The sequence below is a fragment of the Rhinatrema bivittatum genome, chromosome 5, assembly GCF_901001135.1.
Source record: "Rhinatrema bivittatum chromosome 5, aRhiBiv1.1, whole genome shotgun sequence".
Taxonomy (NCBI): domain Eukaryota; kingdom Metazoa; phylum Chordata; class Amphibia; order Gymnophiona; family Rhinatrematidae; genus Rhinatrema; species Rhinatrema bivittatum.
The window spans coordinates 2,099,056-2,118,177 of record NC_042619.1 but is presented as its reverse complement, the minus strand read 5'-3'; the positions used below and the strand labels follow the sequence as shown (position 1 = coordinate 2,118,177).

At 42.0% G+C, this 19,122-nt stretch overlaps 1 protein-coding gene across 1 annotated transcript in view; it reads right to left on the bottom strand.

Annotated features, from left to right (window-relative positions):
• DNHD1 (dynein heavy chain domain 1) overlaps positions 1–19,122 on the bottom strand; it is a 792,986-nt gene that overhangs the window by 454,490 nt on the left and 319,374 nt on the right. The gene's annotated exons all lie outside the window — the stretch shown is intronic.

Genomic DNA, 19,122 nt, shown 5'->3' with positions numbered 1-19,122 from the left:
CTGTGCTCTTGGGGACATACAGCCACAGTCCCCGCAACTTGCCTGATCATGATCAGGTCCTAGGCCAGTGATGGCTAACCTATGACACGCGTGTCAGAGGTGACACGCTGAGACGTTTTTGCTGACACGTGCAGCGTTTCATGGACTATCGAGAATTTTTTTTTTTTTTTTACTGGCTGCGTCAAGCCTTTATTTTTTCGGCTGTGCTGACCCTTTAAAATTTGTTTTTTTAGTATCCCCCCACCCTCCGGACCCCTCCACCCCCGCCCCCCCCCCCCCCAATGCCCCCGGGCACAGGGAGGCTCATGTGGTGCAGCAATAGGCAGGGCCGTGGTGAGGCTCACGTCACCACGGCCCGAAGAAAAAGATCGCATTTAAACGCGCTGATGCTCCTCCTCCTTCCTGCCTGTGCGGCCCTGGAAGTAAACGTTGCCAGAGCCGCGTGGGCAGGAAGGAGGTGAAGCATCAGCGCGTGCAAAAGAGGAGCAGCACTTGCACTTACGGGCCGCCGCGAATTCCAAGTCGCAGCGGCCCGAGAAGAGAAAAAGGCCCAGTAGCAGGGCCGCCGCAGCCCGAGAAGATCAGGGCTGCTGCAGAGCCCATCCTGCGGCGACCCGCGAAGAGGAGGCCCAGAGGTGAGAAAGAGGCTGAGGATCTGTAGAGGGGGTGTGTGTATGTGTGTATGAGATGAGTTGAGAGATTGTGTTTGAGAGTGAGGACCTGAATATTTGCAGAGACAGCATGTGCTTGAGCAAGACAGCATGTGAGAGAGAAAGCCTGTGTGTGAGAGTCAGAAAGCATGTCCCAGTGAGAGACTGTGTGTATGAATGATTTTATATGAGCGAGCATGTGACAGTGAGAGCCTGTGTGTGTGTGTGTGAGAGAGAGAAATACATGTTTGGTTTCTTGATATTAGATTGTTTGGTTTCTTGATATTAGATTGTTGTAAGATTCAAAAAACCCACAAAAAAAAAAAAAAAATTCCCAGTATCCCTCTAATTGTATAGCTGTCATATAATCTGTTTCAAATTGGGATATAAGTGCTGTGGGATCTTTTACTAGCTAAAGGACAAGTAAACTTTCAGAAAGTGTCTTGCCCTACCCAGCTTGACCTAGGTATAAACTGTTTAACTCCCTCCCACCCTACCCCTCTGCCCACCCACCCCTAGGTTTGTATTTCTAATGTAGTCATCCAAACTTCATAATAGGCAACCAGATAAATTAGTAAATTGATTAATCCTTAGGTGCACCAATCAAATAACTTACCTAAATGAGTACTATTCAATGCAACTGCTGTGGAGCCTTTATATTGAGGGTAATCATATGGAAACTTAAGGCTTGCCCCTTTTGTTCAAAACTCTCTACCTTGAAAAAGGAGCTGGATGACTTTAAAGCTGAATTAGCTTCAATAAAGAGAGTCTCAGCCACAGTACATTATTCAGGAAATAATTTCCACTTACCACTGAATAACCAAAACTCAAGAAAAAAGAGATTTACTGTGGGCTCAGGTAGGATAAGACCTGTAACCCACAGACACCCATTATTGAAAGCTGTGCAACCCACAACTCTATCCCACCACTCTCACAGGCCATTAAGGAACTTTAAAAGTATTTCAGTGGGCTCTGGTAGAATAAGACCTGTGTTCCGTAGACACACACTGTATCAAGTGCAACAAGTACAAAATGCCTTCTCTGTATTAAATTCTGAAGAAGTCCTTGAGAAAAAGATTGAAATGTTATCGGAAAAGAGAGAAAAAACCCAATGCATACAGAAATTCCAAATCAGAAACCAAAGGAAAAAGCTCACAGTGATGGATGACTCTGTCATCAGAGGCATTAATCTCTTCCCTTGCACAAATGCAAAGAGAAAACTGGATAACAAAACTCAACTAAATAGGTCACAAAAGGAGTCCAGGAACAGCAGTAACCTGAGCAAAGAAAGCTGGAAAGCTATGAGCACAAATGCTCGTAGTTTGGGTAATAAAATCCCAGAGCTGCAAGCCCTAATGGTGGAGGCGGACTTGGACGTTGTTGCTGTCACGGAAACGTGGTTTACAGAATCTCACGACTGGGATACAGCAATACCAGGCTATAACTTGTTAAGGAAGGACAGAGAGGATAGGAAAGGGGGAGGAGTGGCTCTATATGTCAGAAACAATATCCAAGCATCTGAGCTGCAAGGAAGATGGGGCAAAGAAGAAGCACTATGGGCCGACTTAAAAAAAGATGGACCCAAGAAACAAATCGGAAACCGATCCAGTTGGCTGTATTAGAGTGAAAACAATAGGAATCGGATGATCACACGAAGCCCTTTATTATGTGCCCGACTCTGGCCGAGTTTCGCTCGTAGAGCTGCCTCAGGGGCAACTACAACAAAACAATATATCAATAAATATCACAATTAGTGAATAAAAAAAAAAAAAAATTAAAAACATAGAAACATGTATAGGTGTACATACTCAAATCATATAAAAAAATACATGTATAAATGTATAAAAATGGATAGTATTAGAACATGTATAAATGTACTTATCAAATCATAAGATACATGTAAAATGTAATCAACAAACAATGTCCTTAAAAATATAAACTTACAAACATATATAATTGTAGGAACTCATGGATGATGCATGAATCAAACCTAAAATGTATTAAACATTAAAATAGTGTAGACAGAAAAAAATGGAATAAAAATAATGGAACTGGAGAGGCTGACTGATTCACATAGGAGTTCATGATAAAAGAATAAGTAAATTGGAGTCTGCATATATTATATCATTAATTGTATAAATATAGGTCTTACTTCAATTGGCAGGATTTTAACAATGCCTGCTGGGCTGCTGTCACATGTACACTGTCACAAAATCACGTACAGAAATATATTAATTCCTAGATAGAAATCAGAAATAAATATACCATGTCATAGGAACCATAACTAAACAATCCATACAACCAAATGCAGTGCTAATCAGAAATAACTCTATGGCTTTTAATATCAATAGCTGCACACTAGCGCTTCCTCACATACAAGCAATAAGATAGCTTACTAACATTAAATACTTCTAACATTAGAACATATTCACATATCGCGCTTATCACCCATTCTTGTCTGCAACATTCAACACAGCTACAAAAACTATCAGTTCCAATCTAAATGACAATCATATATATTTAGCGCCAAAACATACAAAAATTTATATGTCAATCAATTCATAACTAACAAAAATATCAACATACAATAATATTATATCAATGATGTTTAGATAAGTATATACCGCATCCTAAGCCGGCTCTCAACCGGAATATTATTTTCTAAAGGACAATTACGTTCTTGTTATTTTCATTTAAATTATATAACTCACTATTTCACATACCATACAATTTACAAATGAACGCCATACCCATACAATATTATCAGTGCGCTTCTCTTATACTTATACCTGTTCATACCTGCGGAACGTACTGAAAATCATTCTGTTACTAACTGTTATGCTACCATCGATCACAGTCTAAGTAGCAATTAACGCAAGTTAAGCCATATTTTGGCGCCAAAATTATCAATTTGCGTGATCTATCAATCAAGGAGCGCACAGGCGCGTATTAGGATTTTAAGAATAGCATAGCACTCAAGTTGCATGATATGTCAATCATGGTGTGCACAAGCAATATTTAATTTTGAAATCGCATAACACTCAATTTGGTCATGATTATTGTAAAAATAACCCAAACCCTTGTAGCGTCAGATGCTTACCATTTTTGAAACCAATCACACATCACACTACTAACCCACTCCATCTGACACAATCCTATGCTGTGTTAACCAAAACCAACTCTATGGATATTAATATAACTAGCTGCACACTAACACTTCCTCACGTACAAGCAACAATGTCTTCCTAACAGTAAATACTTCTAACATCATAACACATTTCCATATCGCGCTTAAAATCCATTCATATCTGTGACATTCAACACAGCTTCAATCTGACAAACGATCCTCAAAAAATACATAACTTTATGCATCAAACCAATTAGCCACTAGCGCATATTGATAATTTTCAAAGCATAACTGCCAAAAAAATATAACATTATATCAATGGTGTGGATCATAAAGTGAAATCTAGCTATTTTTTGATTATTGTGAAACACATCCTAAAACGGCTCTCAAGGATAAAAACGTTCTTGTTATTTACATATCTCACTATTGCACATATCACACAATTTAAAAGTGAACGCCAAGCACATTCAACACTATCAATACGCTTCTCTTGCATACATACCTGTTCGTACAACAAATCACTCATAAAAAATTTACCATATAGTCAATTCTTACGTTTAAAAAGATTATGCACTGATAATAAGACTTTCAAAAAAAGATCTGAAGAAACAAAAATACGATTTTTAGAAAAAGGTTATCCAGAGAACTGTATCAATGAGTGTTTCGATAAGGCAGATAAACAACAGCGTGATACTTTGTTAAAGAAAGGAAAGAAAAGTGAGAAAAAGAATAGGATAATCTGTCCGCTCACATTCACAGGTCTTTCGCATAATATTACTCAAGTCATTCGAAAACATTGGCATATATTACAAGTTCTTCCAGCATTCAGTGATAAACAAATAATGGTGGCCAATAAAAGAGAAAAAAATCTTAAAGAATTACTAGCACCATCGGCACTACCGATTATTAAATCAAAGCAGAATGTAATAGTAGGACATCGCCCATGTGGTAATTGTAGTGTTTGCTATGTGAACCTTAAGACGCAGAGCTTGGAGGTTAATAATACGAACAAGATTTATAAGCTATATGATTCCACAAATTGTAAGAGCTCTGGTGTGATTTACGTAGCTATTTGCCCTTGTAAAAAATGGTACATAGGAAAAACAATCAGGCAATTTAATAAAAGGGTCATTGAACACAAGAGTGCGATAAATAGATTAAGCGAAGGAAAACCTTTAGTCACACATTGCATTGAAACTGGTCACAAGTTTTCAGATTTTAGGTTCTGCGTCATCCAAAAACCAATGGTACACTGGAGAGGCGGTGATTTTAACAATTTACTTTTAAGAAATGAACAGAGATTCATTTTCGAATTTAATACCATGACACCAAATGGTCTTAACAGTGAAACTGATTTAGCAGTTTATCTATAAAAGACTACTAATTTTCTTTAACGTACATGAGTACTTTATTTTTGAGACTTTTTATTTTGTTCAGTTGTCTTTTATAGTGCTTGTGAATCAATTTTGTAATCTGCTGTGTCATTTTTTGGTATTTACTCAGTATTTATTTTTTATTTTTTAATTGGAGTCTTAATATTTTTATACATATTTAGGTCATTCATTTATATTATCTGTTTTAATTGTGATTGGAGTGTGGTTATTTATATCATTATGTTTTTAAAAAATTCGTTATATCCTTACACTGCCCTTCATTTCTCATATTATAAATTTATATAATACCAATATTGATATGATGCACGTTGTAAAATAGCAATTTGTTCTTTAAATAGACCTTAGAATGTCTTCTATGGTGTAATATCTATCAAATTGAGTATTATGCGATTCTCAAAATCTAAATACGCGCCTGTGCGTACCTTGATTGACAGATCATGCAAATTGACGTTTTTGGCGCCAAAATACGGCGTAGCTCGCGATATTTGCTATTTATACTGTGACTGTTGGCAGCCTAAAAGTTAACAGCAGAATGATGTTCAGTACGTTCCGTAGGTACGAACAGGTATGTATGCAAGAGAAGCGTATTGATAGTGTTGAATGTGCTTGGCGTTCACTTTTAAATTGTGTGATAGCAAATGTTGCTTACCTGATGTAACAGGTGTTCTCACAGGACAGCAGGATGTTAGTCCTCACAAATGGGTGACATCGAGGATGGAGCCCTGTACGGAAAACTTTTCTGTCAAAGTTTCAACAAGCTTTGACTGACACTGGCACACTGGGTGCACTGAGCATGCCCAGCCTGCAATTATCCCTGTGAGCCACAGGTGTCTCCCTCAGTCTCGTCTTATAGCTAAAAAGCGCAAGCGAAACTAAAATAAAAGTATGCAGACCCAACTCCGCGGGGTGGCGGGCGGGTTTCGTGAGTACTAACATCCTGTTGTCCTGTGAGAACACCTGTTACATCAGGTAAGCAACATTTGCTTTCTCACAGGACAAGCAGGATGGTAGTCCTCACAAATGGGTGAGTACCGAGCTGAGGATGCCCGGGAATGCACCAGATACACCGCAGATGCGCAAAGGCGTAATGACTGAGGTGGAAATGGGAACGGAGGGCATCCGCAACACCATAATGGGTTCGTGGAAGGATGTTGGGTAGTGAATTGAAAAAAGTAAGAGTAGGCGGACTGGCCAAACATGGAGCATGCCGGCTAGTCAAATGTAAGCAATAATAGGCTGCGAAGGTATGGAGAGGACTCCAGGCTGCAACCTGATAAAAAAGTACAAGCAGCAGTAACCAAAGGGAAGCTGTTAAGGCTAAGACGGACACAACAGTATGTGGATACCCACAGTGTTGTAGTGAAATGTCTGCTTGTTGGTAGGAAAGGAAATATAGACCACTTAATCAGAAGGATTAGGTCTGTGTGGCCACTGGAAGTAGCAGCTTGACCCTTGCATGAAGGAAAGAGTCAAGTGGAATTCACATGGAATGCAGTGCAATGTAGATAGAATGTAAGCGCAGCATTACTGTCCAGGAATGTGGAAAACCCAGTCTCTCCCTAGGGCGAGAGAGAGAGGTTAGGAAAAATTAATAGAGTATTTCCTGAGGAAAGGAGATACAACATCTACCTGAAAAGGATAGAAAGTTGAATGCGTAGAACTACTCAGTGGCAGAGGAACGGAGTCAGGTGAGTATGGAAAGAGTGCATAACTCACGGACCCTGATGGCAGGAATGACATTAAGAGGGAAAGAAGTTCCCTTGCCAAACTGTGGAAGAGAGGAATGGAAAGGCTCAAACGTAGAATGTATGAGACTTATAAGGAGAATATATATGTTCATTCCGTGATTAGAGAAATAGAGGCGGCTTGATCAGTGGATAATCCATGGTAAGCCGACTCAGAGAGGATTACCGAAAACGGGAACCCAACTCCCAAAACGATACACCTCCTAAGAGAAAGGTGTATCTATGTGGAGGATGTCTGGAGAACAGAATCCGAGGGAGTAAGAAAAAATGGTGGAAAAGTAAAAGGGGTAATACCTCTTTTTTTTTTTTTTTTTTTTTTTTTAGCGTCAGGAGGTAAAGCCTGCCATATTAAACGGCAAGATTTATGTTTAGAAGGTTTTGTGACGCTACCAGAACCTAAGAACATCAGTAAGTCTATGATTTGGGACTGACTGGTGAGAGAATAAAAGGTTACTGATATGATGGATTGAGAAGTATGGGAAAGCATACTGATCTCAGTCAGGGAGTGGGGAAAAGAATACTGAACCCCATCCCAGTTCAACATTAGAAGAATGCTGGCTACGAGAGGCAGCAGAAGAGATATATTGAAGAGGCCTTTGATGGAAGAAAAGGCATCTAAGGGAACGCATAGGAAACATGTGCAGGGAGCAGAACCTGTGCATCGTATGGAATGATGCAGACGCCGAGGAAAGTTTAGTTAAACTCAGCGTTAAAAGATTTGCCCTGTACACATGTAATTGAGACCATTCGAGAGGATAGAACCTACGTGGAGAAGGTCTGATAGAGCGTTCATTAAATCTCTTAGATATGTGGCCCAAGGACGCATGAAGTGAACAAGGGCCAAGGGTAGAGCTGCGCAGCTGTCTAGCAGAGCAGCTAAGAGGTAATGCGTGCTTATGAGTTGGAAAGCACATTGTCCCTATGCTGTCTGTCTGTATGCACAAAGAATTGTTGCAAAAGCAGTATTGGAAGGCATAAGGGCATAACTCATGGGTGCAACGTCCAGGAAGTTTATGAGAAACTATGCTGGAGTGCAATAGATGCATAATGGGTTGACAGCTTTCAGGAGAAACTTTATAACCCTAAGGAATTGCGAGCATGAGTCGAAGGAGACTAGGTCCTAGTTCGAACTGGGATAAGAATCAGGGACGAAAGCAATGAAACCACTTAGGTCCATTGAGTATAGAATGTCACTGAATATAACCCATAGCAGTTTTGAATTATGAGAAAAATGCATAGTGGGAAGAAACCCCATAGCCCAACCATGAAAAGTTGAAAGGCTGAGGTTATGGAAAATATGCGCAGGGACATATAACAATGTATCAGAATGTCTGTGCGCATGCTGGACAAGAGGGTCTTAAGACTGTGGTGTCCAGAAGTGTTACAGAAGGGATTTATGGCAGTGACAGTAATCCCAGTTAGTAAATGTATAGTGAGTCCTGAAAAAAGTGAGAGCTCCTTGCATGTACTGAAAGTGGTTAGCAGTAGTCTATGCAAGGAACGTGAATGATGTTACACTCCGCAGAGAAAACAGCATTCACCAACAGTGATGCAAGAGACAGTTCACTTACCGAAGCTGGTGCCAGCGGCAGAGCTTGGGGTTGTAATGTTGACTCACCATAAAGCACATAGAAACATTAAGATAATGTACTTACTGCAGTATGGAGTGATGGTAACCAAAGATACCATTGTACCTGTGACGTCTAAAGAAAGTTGGATTTTCTTAGGTCCAGGATGTGCGGAGAGTAACTATTTTCTGTTAAAAGAAAGAATAGTGCAATTAAAACTCCCCAACCCCCCTCCCTTCTCCCCTCTGCACTTCGTAGCGCCTGGGGGAGTGTACCGGGACTTTGGTACAAGGTGGGGTGGCCGCTCTGATATCTGACCAGATGGGAGACCAGGAGGTGTCCCAATGGAGGATATCATGTAGGCTCCTGCAGGTGTGTGAGCGGTAAGTGGTACCCGCATTTCTGTATGCTGTACAAGGAGACACTGAGACCTGTGGCCAGGCCTCAAGGTGGACTTGTACATGGGGCAATGGTTGCTGAATCTCATGTTTAGCAGATCAGCCAATGCAGCTGGACCTTGGTTGGGAGGGAACCAAGAGTCAGAGCATTGGTCGGCACAGGGACTTGTTACTGACAAGAGAAGAAGCCCTGCTGCAATCCCAAGAAGATAGAGGGGTTCTCCTGATATTGTGGCTAACATAGCTAACATAGCGATATGTGACACTAATACAGTTCTAAAAGGCACATGACCCAGAACTTTTCGAACCACGGTCCGAATGGGAGAACACAACTCTATGGGAATGCCGCCGAAGCGGGTACTTACCATCCGACGTGGATCGCCGCAAGACGAGCCGGTGAAGATTGTTGACTCCGACGGTCTCCGGAGTCCTCGAGGGTAAGGCCGGGGACGTAAACGTCCATCTCGCTCTGAAACCCGGTATAGTGGCACAGGTACAGAGGACACAGGCCAGGCGTGAGTGGCGTTTAGACTGCTAAGTGTAACAGATGGCCATAGTCCCACACCACTTGACGGTGGGGCACGCCAGGAACAGAGGAGCCCTAACGGAACTCATGTTCCCTTCCCTCGTCACAGCGGCTCGATGTGTCGTGACGCCAATGCAGAAGCTGTCGGACCTGGATCCGGAAGTTCTGGATCACCAAGGACTGCCAAAACTGTAGGAACAGTGCTGATGGCAGTGGTGATGTCGCTCTGCCCGAGCGTTGTCCAGCCTGGAGAAGGATGGCACCGATGTGCTGGATGGCGTCAGCGGCGGACGATCACGATGTCGGCGATGATGGGTGCCACGGTGCTCGGCCCGGTCTTTCCCCAGCGCCGAGATGGAAGCCCTCGTCGTCCTGGAAGGCGATCGATGACGAACTGTCAGCACGCCTGCTCTGCTCCTGACACAATGGAGTGTCTTAAGCTAATACGGGGCTTAAAAAAGAACCCAAAGCGTGGAGCAATGTGAGGAGGCGAGGGTATTATGTGGCGGTGCTATGTCGGTATTGACGATATTGAAGGCAACCTAAGGGGCTTCGAGGATATCATCAAAATGGGTATGAAAAATCGTCGATGACTGGCCAGGAGAATGATGACAGTGACGGGCACTGACAGCAGTGGCATAGGTATCTTTGAAACGATGTGGAATCGAATAATCGAAAAACATTGCCGTTATTGAAAAAGATACCGGCATCGACTGAGTCGAAGTCGAATCAATAGGGCGTCAAGGACACCGAAGGAAAACGGAGGTGTCGAGGGCATCGATGCATGGAGGCGGGCATTTATGCCGTTTGTGGCATGGCCACGGGCATCAACTATAGGGCCACAGACGTTGACGGTATCGATTTGGACAGACTCAGATTTCCAAGTGTACATGGCATCGGTGCCCCAGACACGTGTGTCGGTGGCATCGATATGGACACGTATGGAATCGATGGCATGGATCTCCCAGTCGATGAATTCCATCCCGGCATCAACGCCAGTCCTGGAATCGGCATGGGCATCGATGCCAGCCATAAGGCTGGCATTGGCATCAACGCCCATCCACGGAATCGAGCCGGCATGGATACCCACCGATGGGACCCACCTGGGCATCGAATTTCACCGATGGGAGCAGCCTGGCATCGACTGCCCTCGATGGATGCATTCTAACATAGATGCCCATGGATGAAACACCTGGGCATCGGTGTCCATCGATGCAAAAGGACCTGGCACCGATGCCATCGACGGACGGCCATCCGGCACCAATGCCATCGACGGACAAGCCATCCGGCACCGATGTCCATCGATGGGGACCATCCGGCACCGATGTCCACCGATGGGGACCATCCGGCACCGATGTCCACCGATGGGGACCATCCGGCATCGATGCCCACCGACGAATCGATGTGGCACCGATGCCCACCGATGGAAAAGGGCTGGACATCGGTGGGGAGGATGGGGCATCGATGGCATCCCCAAAAGAGGGGGTGGCATCGATGAAGTGACCCTGGGATCGTTAAAAAGTGTCTCGGGCAGCGGTGGCGGCGACCCGAGTATGCATGGCAGTGACTAACAGCGTGTGCGTCAATGGCATGCATCCGGGTAGGGACGGCACCGAGGAAGCCCAAGGAAAAAAACAGTGCGTAGGAGGAAAAAGCCTGGTAGCACTGAAAAGCAAAAAACATGGATAAAGGCATCAGGGCACCGTGGGGGGAGGGGCGCTGATGACATATAAAAGCCCAGGGCGGTTTAGGAGGGTCCCGGTGTAGCGATAGGGTATCGACTGCGTGAGGGTACCAGGGAACGAAGGACTTGAAGCTACAGAGGTCCTAAAGTTAAGGAAAAAATCCCTACCCCACTAGCATAAGCAAGCAGAGTGTCACAGAGATACTCGCAAGCTGTTTAAAGCTAACTGAAAAATGGGGCAAGGGAAGGCTTCAGTCAGTTAACAGCCTTAAGATAGTGACAGGAACCGACCGAAAAATAAGAATTAGTACTCACCGAGCGTCGTAAAAACGTACGCAGAGGGAGACCTGTGCAGGGAAAAGTGTTTTTTGAAGTGAAAAGTTAAGTGTTTCCATGAGGTAATTAGTTAAAAAATCCTCACAGAGCTCCAACCGCTATGCTGACTGCAGAGCGGAAAAAAGAAGACTGAGGGAGACACCTGTGGCTCACAGGGATAATTGCAGGCTGGGCATGCTCAGTGCACCCAGTGTGCCAGTGTCAGTCAAAGCTTGTTGAAACTTTGACAGAAAAGTTTTCCGTACAGGGCTCCATCCTCGATGTCACCCATTTGTGAGGACTACCATCCTGCTTGTCCTGTGAGAAATGTGCAATAGTGAGATATGTAAATAACAAGAACGTTTTTATCCTTGAGAGCCGTTTTAGGATGTGTTTCACAATAATAAAAAAATAGCTAGATTTCACTTTATGATCCACACCATTGATATAATGTTATATTTTTTTGGCAGTTATGCTTTGAAAATTATCAATATGCACTAGTGGCTAATTGGTTTGATGCATAAAGTTATGTATTTTTTGAGGATCGTTTGTCAGATTGAAGCTGTGTTGAATGTCACAGATATGAATGGATTTTAAGCGCGATATGGAAATGTGTTATGATGTTAGAAGTATTTACTGTTAGGAAGACATTGTTGCTTGTACGTGAGGAAGTGTTAGTGTGCAGCTAGTTATATTAATATCCATAGAGTTGGTTTTGGTTAACACAGCATAGGATTGTGTCAGATGGAGTGGGTTAGTAGTGTGATGTGTGATTGGTTTCAAAAATGGTAAGCATCTGACGCTACAAGGGTTTGGGTTATTTTTACAATAATCATGACCAAATTGAGTGTTATGCGATTTCAAAATTAAATATTGCTTGTGCACACCATGATTGACATATCATGCAACTTGAGTGCTATGCTATTCTTAAAATCCTAATACGCGCCTGTGCGCTCCTTGATTGATAGATCACGCAAATTGATAATTTTGGCGCCAAAATATGGCTTAACTTGCGTTAATTGCTACTTAGACTGTGATCGATGGTAGCATAACAGTTAGTAACAGAATGATTTTCAGTACGTTCCGCAGGTATGAACAGGTATAAGTATAAGAGAAGCGCACTGATAATATTGTATGGGTATGGCGTTCATTTGTAAATTGTATGGTATGTGAAATAGTGAGTTACATAATTTAAATGAAAATAACAAGAACGTAATTGTCCTTTAGAAAATAATATTCCGGTTGAGAGCCGGCTTAGGATGCGGTATATACTTATCTAAACATCATTGATATAATATTATTGTATGTTGATATTTTTGTTAGTTATGAATTGATTGACATATAAATTTTTGTATGTTTTGGCGCTAAATATATATGATTGTCATTTAGATTGGAACTGATAGTTTTTGTAGCTGTGTTGAATGTTGCAGACAAGAATGGGTGATAAGCGCGATATGTGAATATGTTCTAATGTTAGAAGTATTTAATGTTAGTAAGCTATCTTATTGCTTGTATGTGAGGAAGCGCTAGTGTGCAGCTATTGATATTAAAAGCCATAGAGTTATTTCTGATTAGCACTGCATTTGGTTGTATGGATTGAGTGAGTGTTTAGTACGATGTGTGTTTGGTTTGAAAAATTGGAAGCATCTGACGCTGAAAAGTTTGTGCTTAATTTATTATTACAATGTATTATGAATTGTTTTTGACCAATTACATGCAGCTATTTAGTTAATCGAATGATTAGACAATTAAGAGATTTTGATATATTCAGTAATGTTTAGTTATGGTTCCTATGACATGGTATATTTATTTCTGATTTCTATCTAGGAATTAATATATTTCTGTACGTGATTTTGTGACAGTGTACATGTGACAGCAGCCCAGCAGGCATTGTTAAAATCCTGCCAATTGAAGTAAGACCTATATTTATACAATTAATGATATAATATATGCAGACTCCAATTTACTTATTCTTTTATCATGAACTCCTATGTGAATCAGTCAGCCTCTCCAGTTCCATTATTTTTATTCCATTTTTTTCTGTCTACACTATTTTAATGTTTAATACATTTTAGGTTTGATTCATGCATCATCCATGAGTTCCTACAATTATATATGTTTGTAAGTTTATATTTTTAAGGACATTGTTTGTTGATTACATTTTACATGTATCTTATGATTTGATAAGTACATTTATACATGTTCTAATACTATCCATTTTTATACATTTATACATGTATTTTTTTATATGATTTGAGTATGTACACCTATACATGTTTCTATGTTTTTAATTTTTTTTTTTTTTTATTCACTAATTGTGATATTTATTGATATATTGTTTTGTTGTAGTTGCCCCTGAGGCAGCTCTACGAGCGAAACTCGGCCAGAGTCGGGCACATAATAAAGGGCTTCGTGTGATCATCCGATTCCTATTGTTTTCACTTTAAAAAAAGATGGGGCATCCATTTTTATTGGAGTGGTTTACAGGCCTCCAAACCAAAAGGAAGAGCTGGACAGAGATCTGGTTGAAGACATCCACAGGATAGCAAAGAAAGGAGAAGTGGTGATCGTTGGAGACTTTAATATGCCAGATGTAGACTGGAGAATCCCATCTGCAGAATCTAATAATAGTAGAGAAATAGTAGATGCCCTGCAAGTAGCTTTGTTCAAACAAATGGTAATGGAACCCACGAGAGAAGGAGCTATACTCGACTTAGTGCTCACTAATGGAGATAATGTCTCAGACATCCAGGTGGGTGCCCACCTCAGCACCAGTGATCATCAAACGGTATGGTTTAATATCACAAAAAGGACACGGAAAAGAAGCACAAAAACCCAAGTTTTGATGTTCAAAAACACAGACTTTGATGAAATGGGGAAGTACCTGGAGGAAGAACTAAAAGGCTGGGAAAATGAAAGGGATGTGGATCAACAGTGGACCAATCTAAAAGGAGCAATTACCAAGGCAACTAATCTATATGTTAGAAAAGTAAAGAAAAGCAAAAGAAAAATGAAACCTATCTGGTTCTCAAAGGAGGTGGCTGACAAAATAAAGGCTAAAAGAACAGCGTTCAAGAAATATAAAAGATTCCAAAAGGAGGAACACAAAGAAGAATATCTGGTAGAACTGAGGGAGACGAAGAAATTAATCAAGATGGCAAAAAGTCAAGCGGAAGAGAGGATTGCCAAAGAGGTAAAGAGTGGTAACAAAACATTTTTCAGATACATCAGTGAAAAGAGAAAAGTTCAAAGTGGTATAGTGAAATTGAAAGGTGGAAAGGATCAATGTGTGGAGAGAGACGAAGAAATGGCAGAAATATTAAATGAATACTTCAGTTCTGTGTTCACTAAAGAAGACCCTGGAGAAGGACCGACACTAGTTAACAAGAAACTGGAGGGGAATGGAGTAGATGTAACTCCATTTACAGTAGAAAATGTATGGGAAGAGCTGGTGAAACTGAAAGTGGACAAAGCCATGGGGCCTGATGAAGTTCATCCCAGAATACTGAGGGAGCTCAGAGATGTGCTGGCGGGTCCGCTGTGTGACCTGTTCATTAGATCCCTAGAAACGGGAGTGGTGCCGAATGATTGGAGGAGAGCGGTGGTGGTCCCGCTTCACAAGAGTGGGAACAGAGAGGAGGCTGGTAACTACAGACCAGTTAGCCTCACTTCGGTGGTGGGAAAAGTAATGGAGTCACTGTTGAAAGAGAGAATAGTGAACTATCTACAGTCGGGAGAATTGCTGGACCAGAGGCAGCATGGATTCACCATTGGAAGATCCTGTCAGACAAATCTGATTGACTTTTTTGACTGGGTAACCAAGGAATTGGATCGAGGAAGAGCACTCGATGTCATCTACTTGGATTTCAGCAAAGCTTTTGACACTGTCCCGCACAGGAGACTGGTGAATAAAATGAGAAGCTTAGGAGTGAGTGCCGAGGTGGTGGCCTGGATTGCAAACTGGTTGACGGACAGAAGACAATGTGTGATGGTAAATGGAACTCTCTCTGAAGAGAGAGCGGTTTTAAGCGGTGTACCGCAGGGATCGGTGTTGGGACCGGTCCTTTTGAATATCTTTGTGAGCGACATTGCGGAAGGGATAGAAGGTAAGGTATGTCTTTTTGCGGATGACACTAAGATCTGCAACAGAGTGGACACGCCGGAAGGAGTGGAGAGAATGAGATGGGATTTAAGGAAGATGGAAGAGTGGTCGAAGACATGGCAGCTGACATTCAATGCCAAGAAGTGCAAAGTCATGCATATGGGGAGTGGTAATCCGAATGAACTGTATTCGATGAGGGGAGAAAGGCTGATGTGCACGGAGCAGGAGAGAGACCTTGGGGTGATGGTATCTAATGATCTGAAGTCGGCGAAACAATGTGACAAAGCGATAGCTAAAGCCAGAAGAATGCTGGGCTGCATAGAGAGAGGAATATCGAGTAAGAAAAGGGAAGTGATTATCCCCTTGTACAGGTCCTTGGTGAGACCTCACCTGGAGTATTGTGTTCAGTTCTGGAGACCATATCTCCGAAGAGACAGAGACAAGATGGAGGCGGTCCAGAGAAGGGTGACCAAAAAGGTGGAAGGTCTTCATCAAATGACTTATGAGGAGAGATTGAAGAATCTAAATATGTACACCCTGGAGGAAAGGAGGAGCAGAGGTGATATGATACAGACTTTCAGATACTTGAAAGGTTTTAATGATCCAAAGACAACGACAAACCTTTTCCGTAGGAAAAAAATCAGCAGAACCAGGGGTCACGATTTGAAGCTCCAGGGAGGAAGATTCAGAACCAATGTCAGGAAGTATTTCTTCACGGAGAGGGTGGTGGATGCCTGGAATGCCCTTCCGGAGGAAGTGGTGAAGACCAGAACTGTGAAGGACTTCAAAGGGGCGTGGGATAAACACTGTGGATCCATAAAATCAAGAGGCCGTCAATGAAGAGTGGGTGGCTCGCCAGAATGACGGCTACTGCCTGGAGATAATACCCTTATTCAATAAACATACACATGGTTACTGTGACTCCAACATCGCTCTAAGATACAACAGCAAGAGGAAATGTGGAAAAAAAGATTCGCACTCACAAAGTGGGGCGTAGCTGGCTTGTTACGGCGGTTACTACCCCAAACCAAATAAGCCTGATACTTCACTTTCAATGCATATCCAGCATAGCTCTCTGCTTCAACGGCAGGGGAGAAGAAAAACTGATACTTCACGCATATCCAGCATAGCTCTCTGCTTCAACGGCAGGGGAGAAGAAAAAAGGATTCACACTCACAAAGCGGGGAGTAGCTGGCTTGTTACGGCGGTTACTACCCCAAACCAAATAAGCCTGATACTTCACTTTCAATGCATATCCTGCTTCAACGGCAGGGGAGAAGAAAAACTGATACTTCACACATATCCAGCATAGCTCTCTGCTTCAACGGCAGGGGAGAAGTAAAACTGATACTACACACATATCCAGCATAGCTCCCTGCTTCAACAGCAGGGGAGAAGAAAAACAACCAATAAGGGCTGAATAACACAGTCTGGGTAAAACAAATAAGCATGGGTGTAGCTTGCTTATTGCGGCGGTTACTTCCCCTACTACCCGTAACTAATCAAGCTTGATATTTCACTTGGTTGCAGCTCCATCACTGCTCTCTACATTAATAGTGGGGGTGGAATGGAAATAGAACCAAAGAGCTAAGAGAAACAGATAAGTATGAGAAAAAAAATGTGAAGCTTGCTGGGCAGACTGGATGGGCCGTTTGGTCTTCTTCTGCCGTCATTTCTATGTTTCTATGTTTCTATGTGAGAATGAGAACCTGACTGTGTTTGAAGGAAGAAGATGGAGAAAAAAGAAACAGAAAAAAAGACAATATAAAAGGAATTGGCAAAAAAAATAAGAAAGGGAAGGTGGAAAAAAAAAGCCTGTGACCAACCAATTAGATCAGACAGCAAAGGCAAAAATAAATAAATAAATAAATAACTTTTTAGTGATTGGCACAATGTAATCTTTGGGAATGTGCAAGAATAGCACTTTCTCTACGGCTCTCACAATGTAGGAGATCAACATGGAGAAAGTGGAAGCCCACGAGGCCTGCACAGAGGAGGCAGCAGAATGGGCTTCAGTGTCAGTAGCAGCAATCGGCACCTCCCCAATAGCCATGCAGCATCAGTGACAGTGGCAGCAGAGGAATGAGAGAGGTTCTGAGGTTGCTGGCAAAAGAAAGAGAGGAGGGTCTGCCTTTAGTGTGTGCATGTGTATGAATGGGACTCTGCCTGGGGGTCTGTGTGTGTGAGAATGAATTGGTGCCTGCCTGGGGGATGGGGAGGGAGTGGTGTGAAAATGAATGGGAGCCAATAAAAGAATCCGACTGACAGATGAAGTTTGTAACGCTTGCTTGGGCTTGAAGTGTACAAAATACCAACCTTCAATTGAAGATTTAGCCAATGAAATTCAGCAACAAAAAAGTCACTAAGCAGGTAAGGTAAAGAATTATTTGTTTTTGCTTTATTAATAAATACAGTACATATATTAAAATTATAACTTTTTTATTAATTAGAGCTACAAATATCACAAAATTATGGATTTTTCTAGAAGTGACACACCACCCGAGTTATGCTCGGTTTTTTTTATGAATTTTGACACACTGAGCTCAAAAGGTTGGCCATCTGTCATGCTAGGCAGAGGTAGCATGACAGATGGCCATCAGTCACTGACGTGATTTTAGCACAGGCGCAGAATTTAAAACCTGGACGAGGCATGATAGAATTTAAGCCCTTTTTCTGTGGTGATGAAATATTTTTCTCTTTTTTTTTTTTACCTCACAAACTCAAAAGTCTGGAGAGACAGAGCTCCGCGTGCGATCAGTCGTGTGGAAAAAAACGGACTAAGGAGCTTCAGGCAAACGTGGGAAGATACAAGAAGGAGCACCTAGCAGAAAGACTTTACTAGACTTAGAGAGCTCTGCCACCTAGTGGCACAGAAGACGTACCCAGACAGACAGCATGGCTAATTCAGCTGCTTATCTACGTGAAAAAACTGGTTATAGGTTATCCATGTTACAAAAGATAGCATAGTTGCAAGGTATACATATCACTTCAAATACTGTGATATGTATACATGTAGTAGACCACACCTTCAAAAGGATGGAAACAGGATGGAGTCGCTCCAGAGGGAGGCTGCTGACATGGTCAGTGGTCTTCATTCTATGGCACATGGGGAGAGACTTAAAGATCTAAACATGAATACCCTAGAAGAAAGATGAGAAAATGGACATATGATAGAGACATTCAAATATCTCAAAGGTTTCCATGCACAAGAGGTGAGCATTTTCAATGGAAAGGAAACTCTAGAACGAAAGGGGGTAGATTCAAAAGTAATCTTAGGAAATATTTCTTTACAAAGAGGGTGGTGGATGCATGGTTATTATTATTTTATTTATTTATTGGCATTTGATATTCTGATTTTTACCATGAATGGCCTCAAAGCAGATTACAATAAATTTAAAGTAGGTTATAGTAGTGTTAAATTAACAATATTGGTTGAAGTCCTATATATTTAAAGTCAGATTCATAGTTAGATTCCTTTGGTATTGCTGTAGAAGTGGGAATACGTCTGGACACATAGTCTCTGTCAGGAATGCTTGGCTAAAAAGCCATGCTTTAACCTTCTTCCTGCAGAACAGACAAGGAGAGGAGTAGCCTAGTGGTTAGAGCAGTGGGC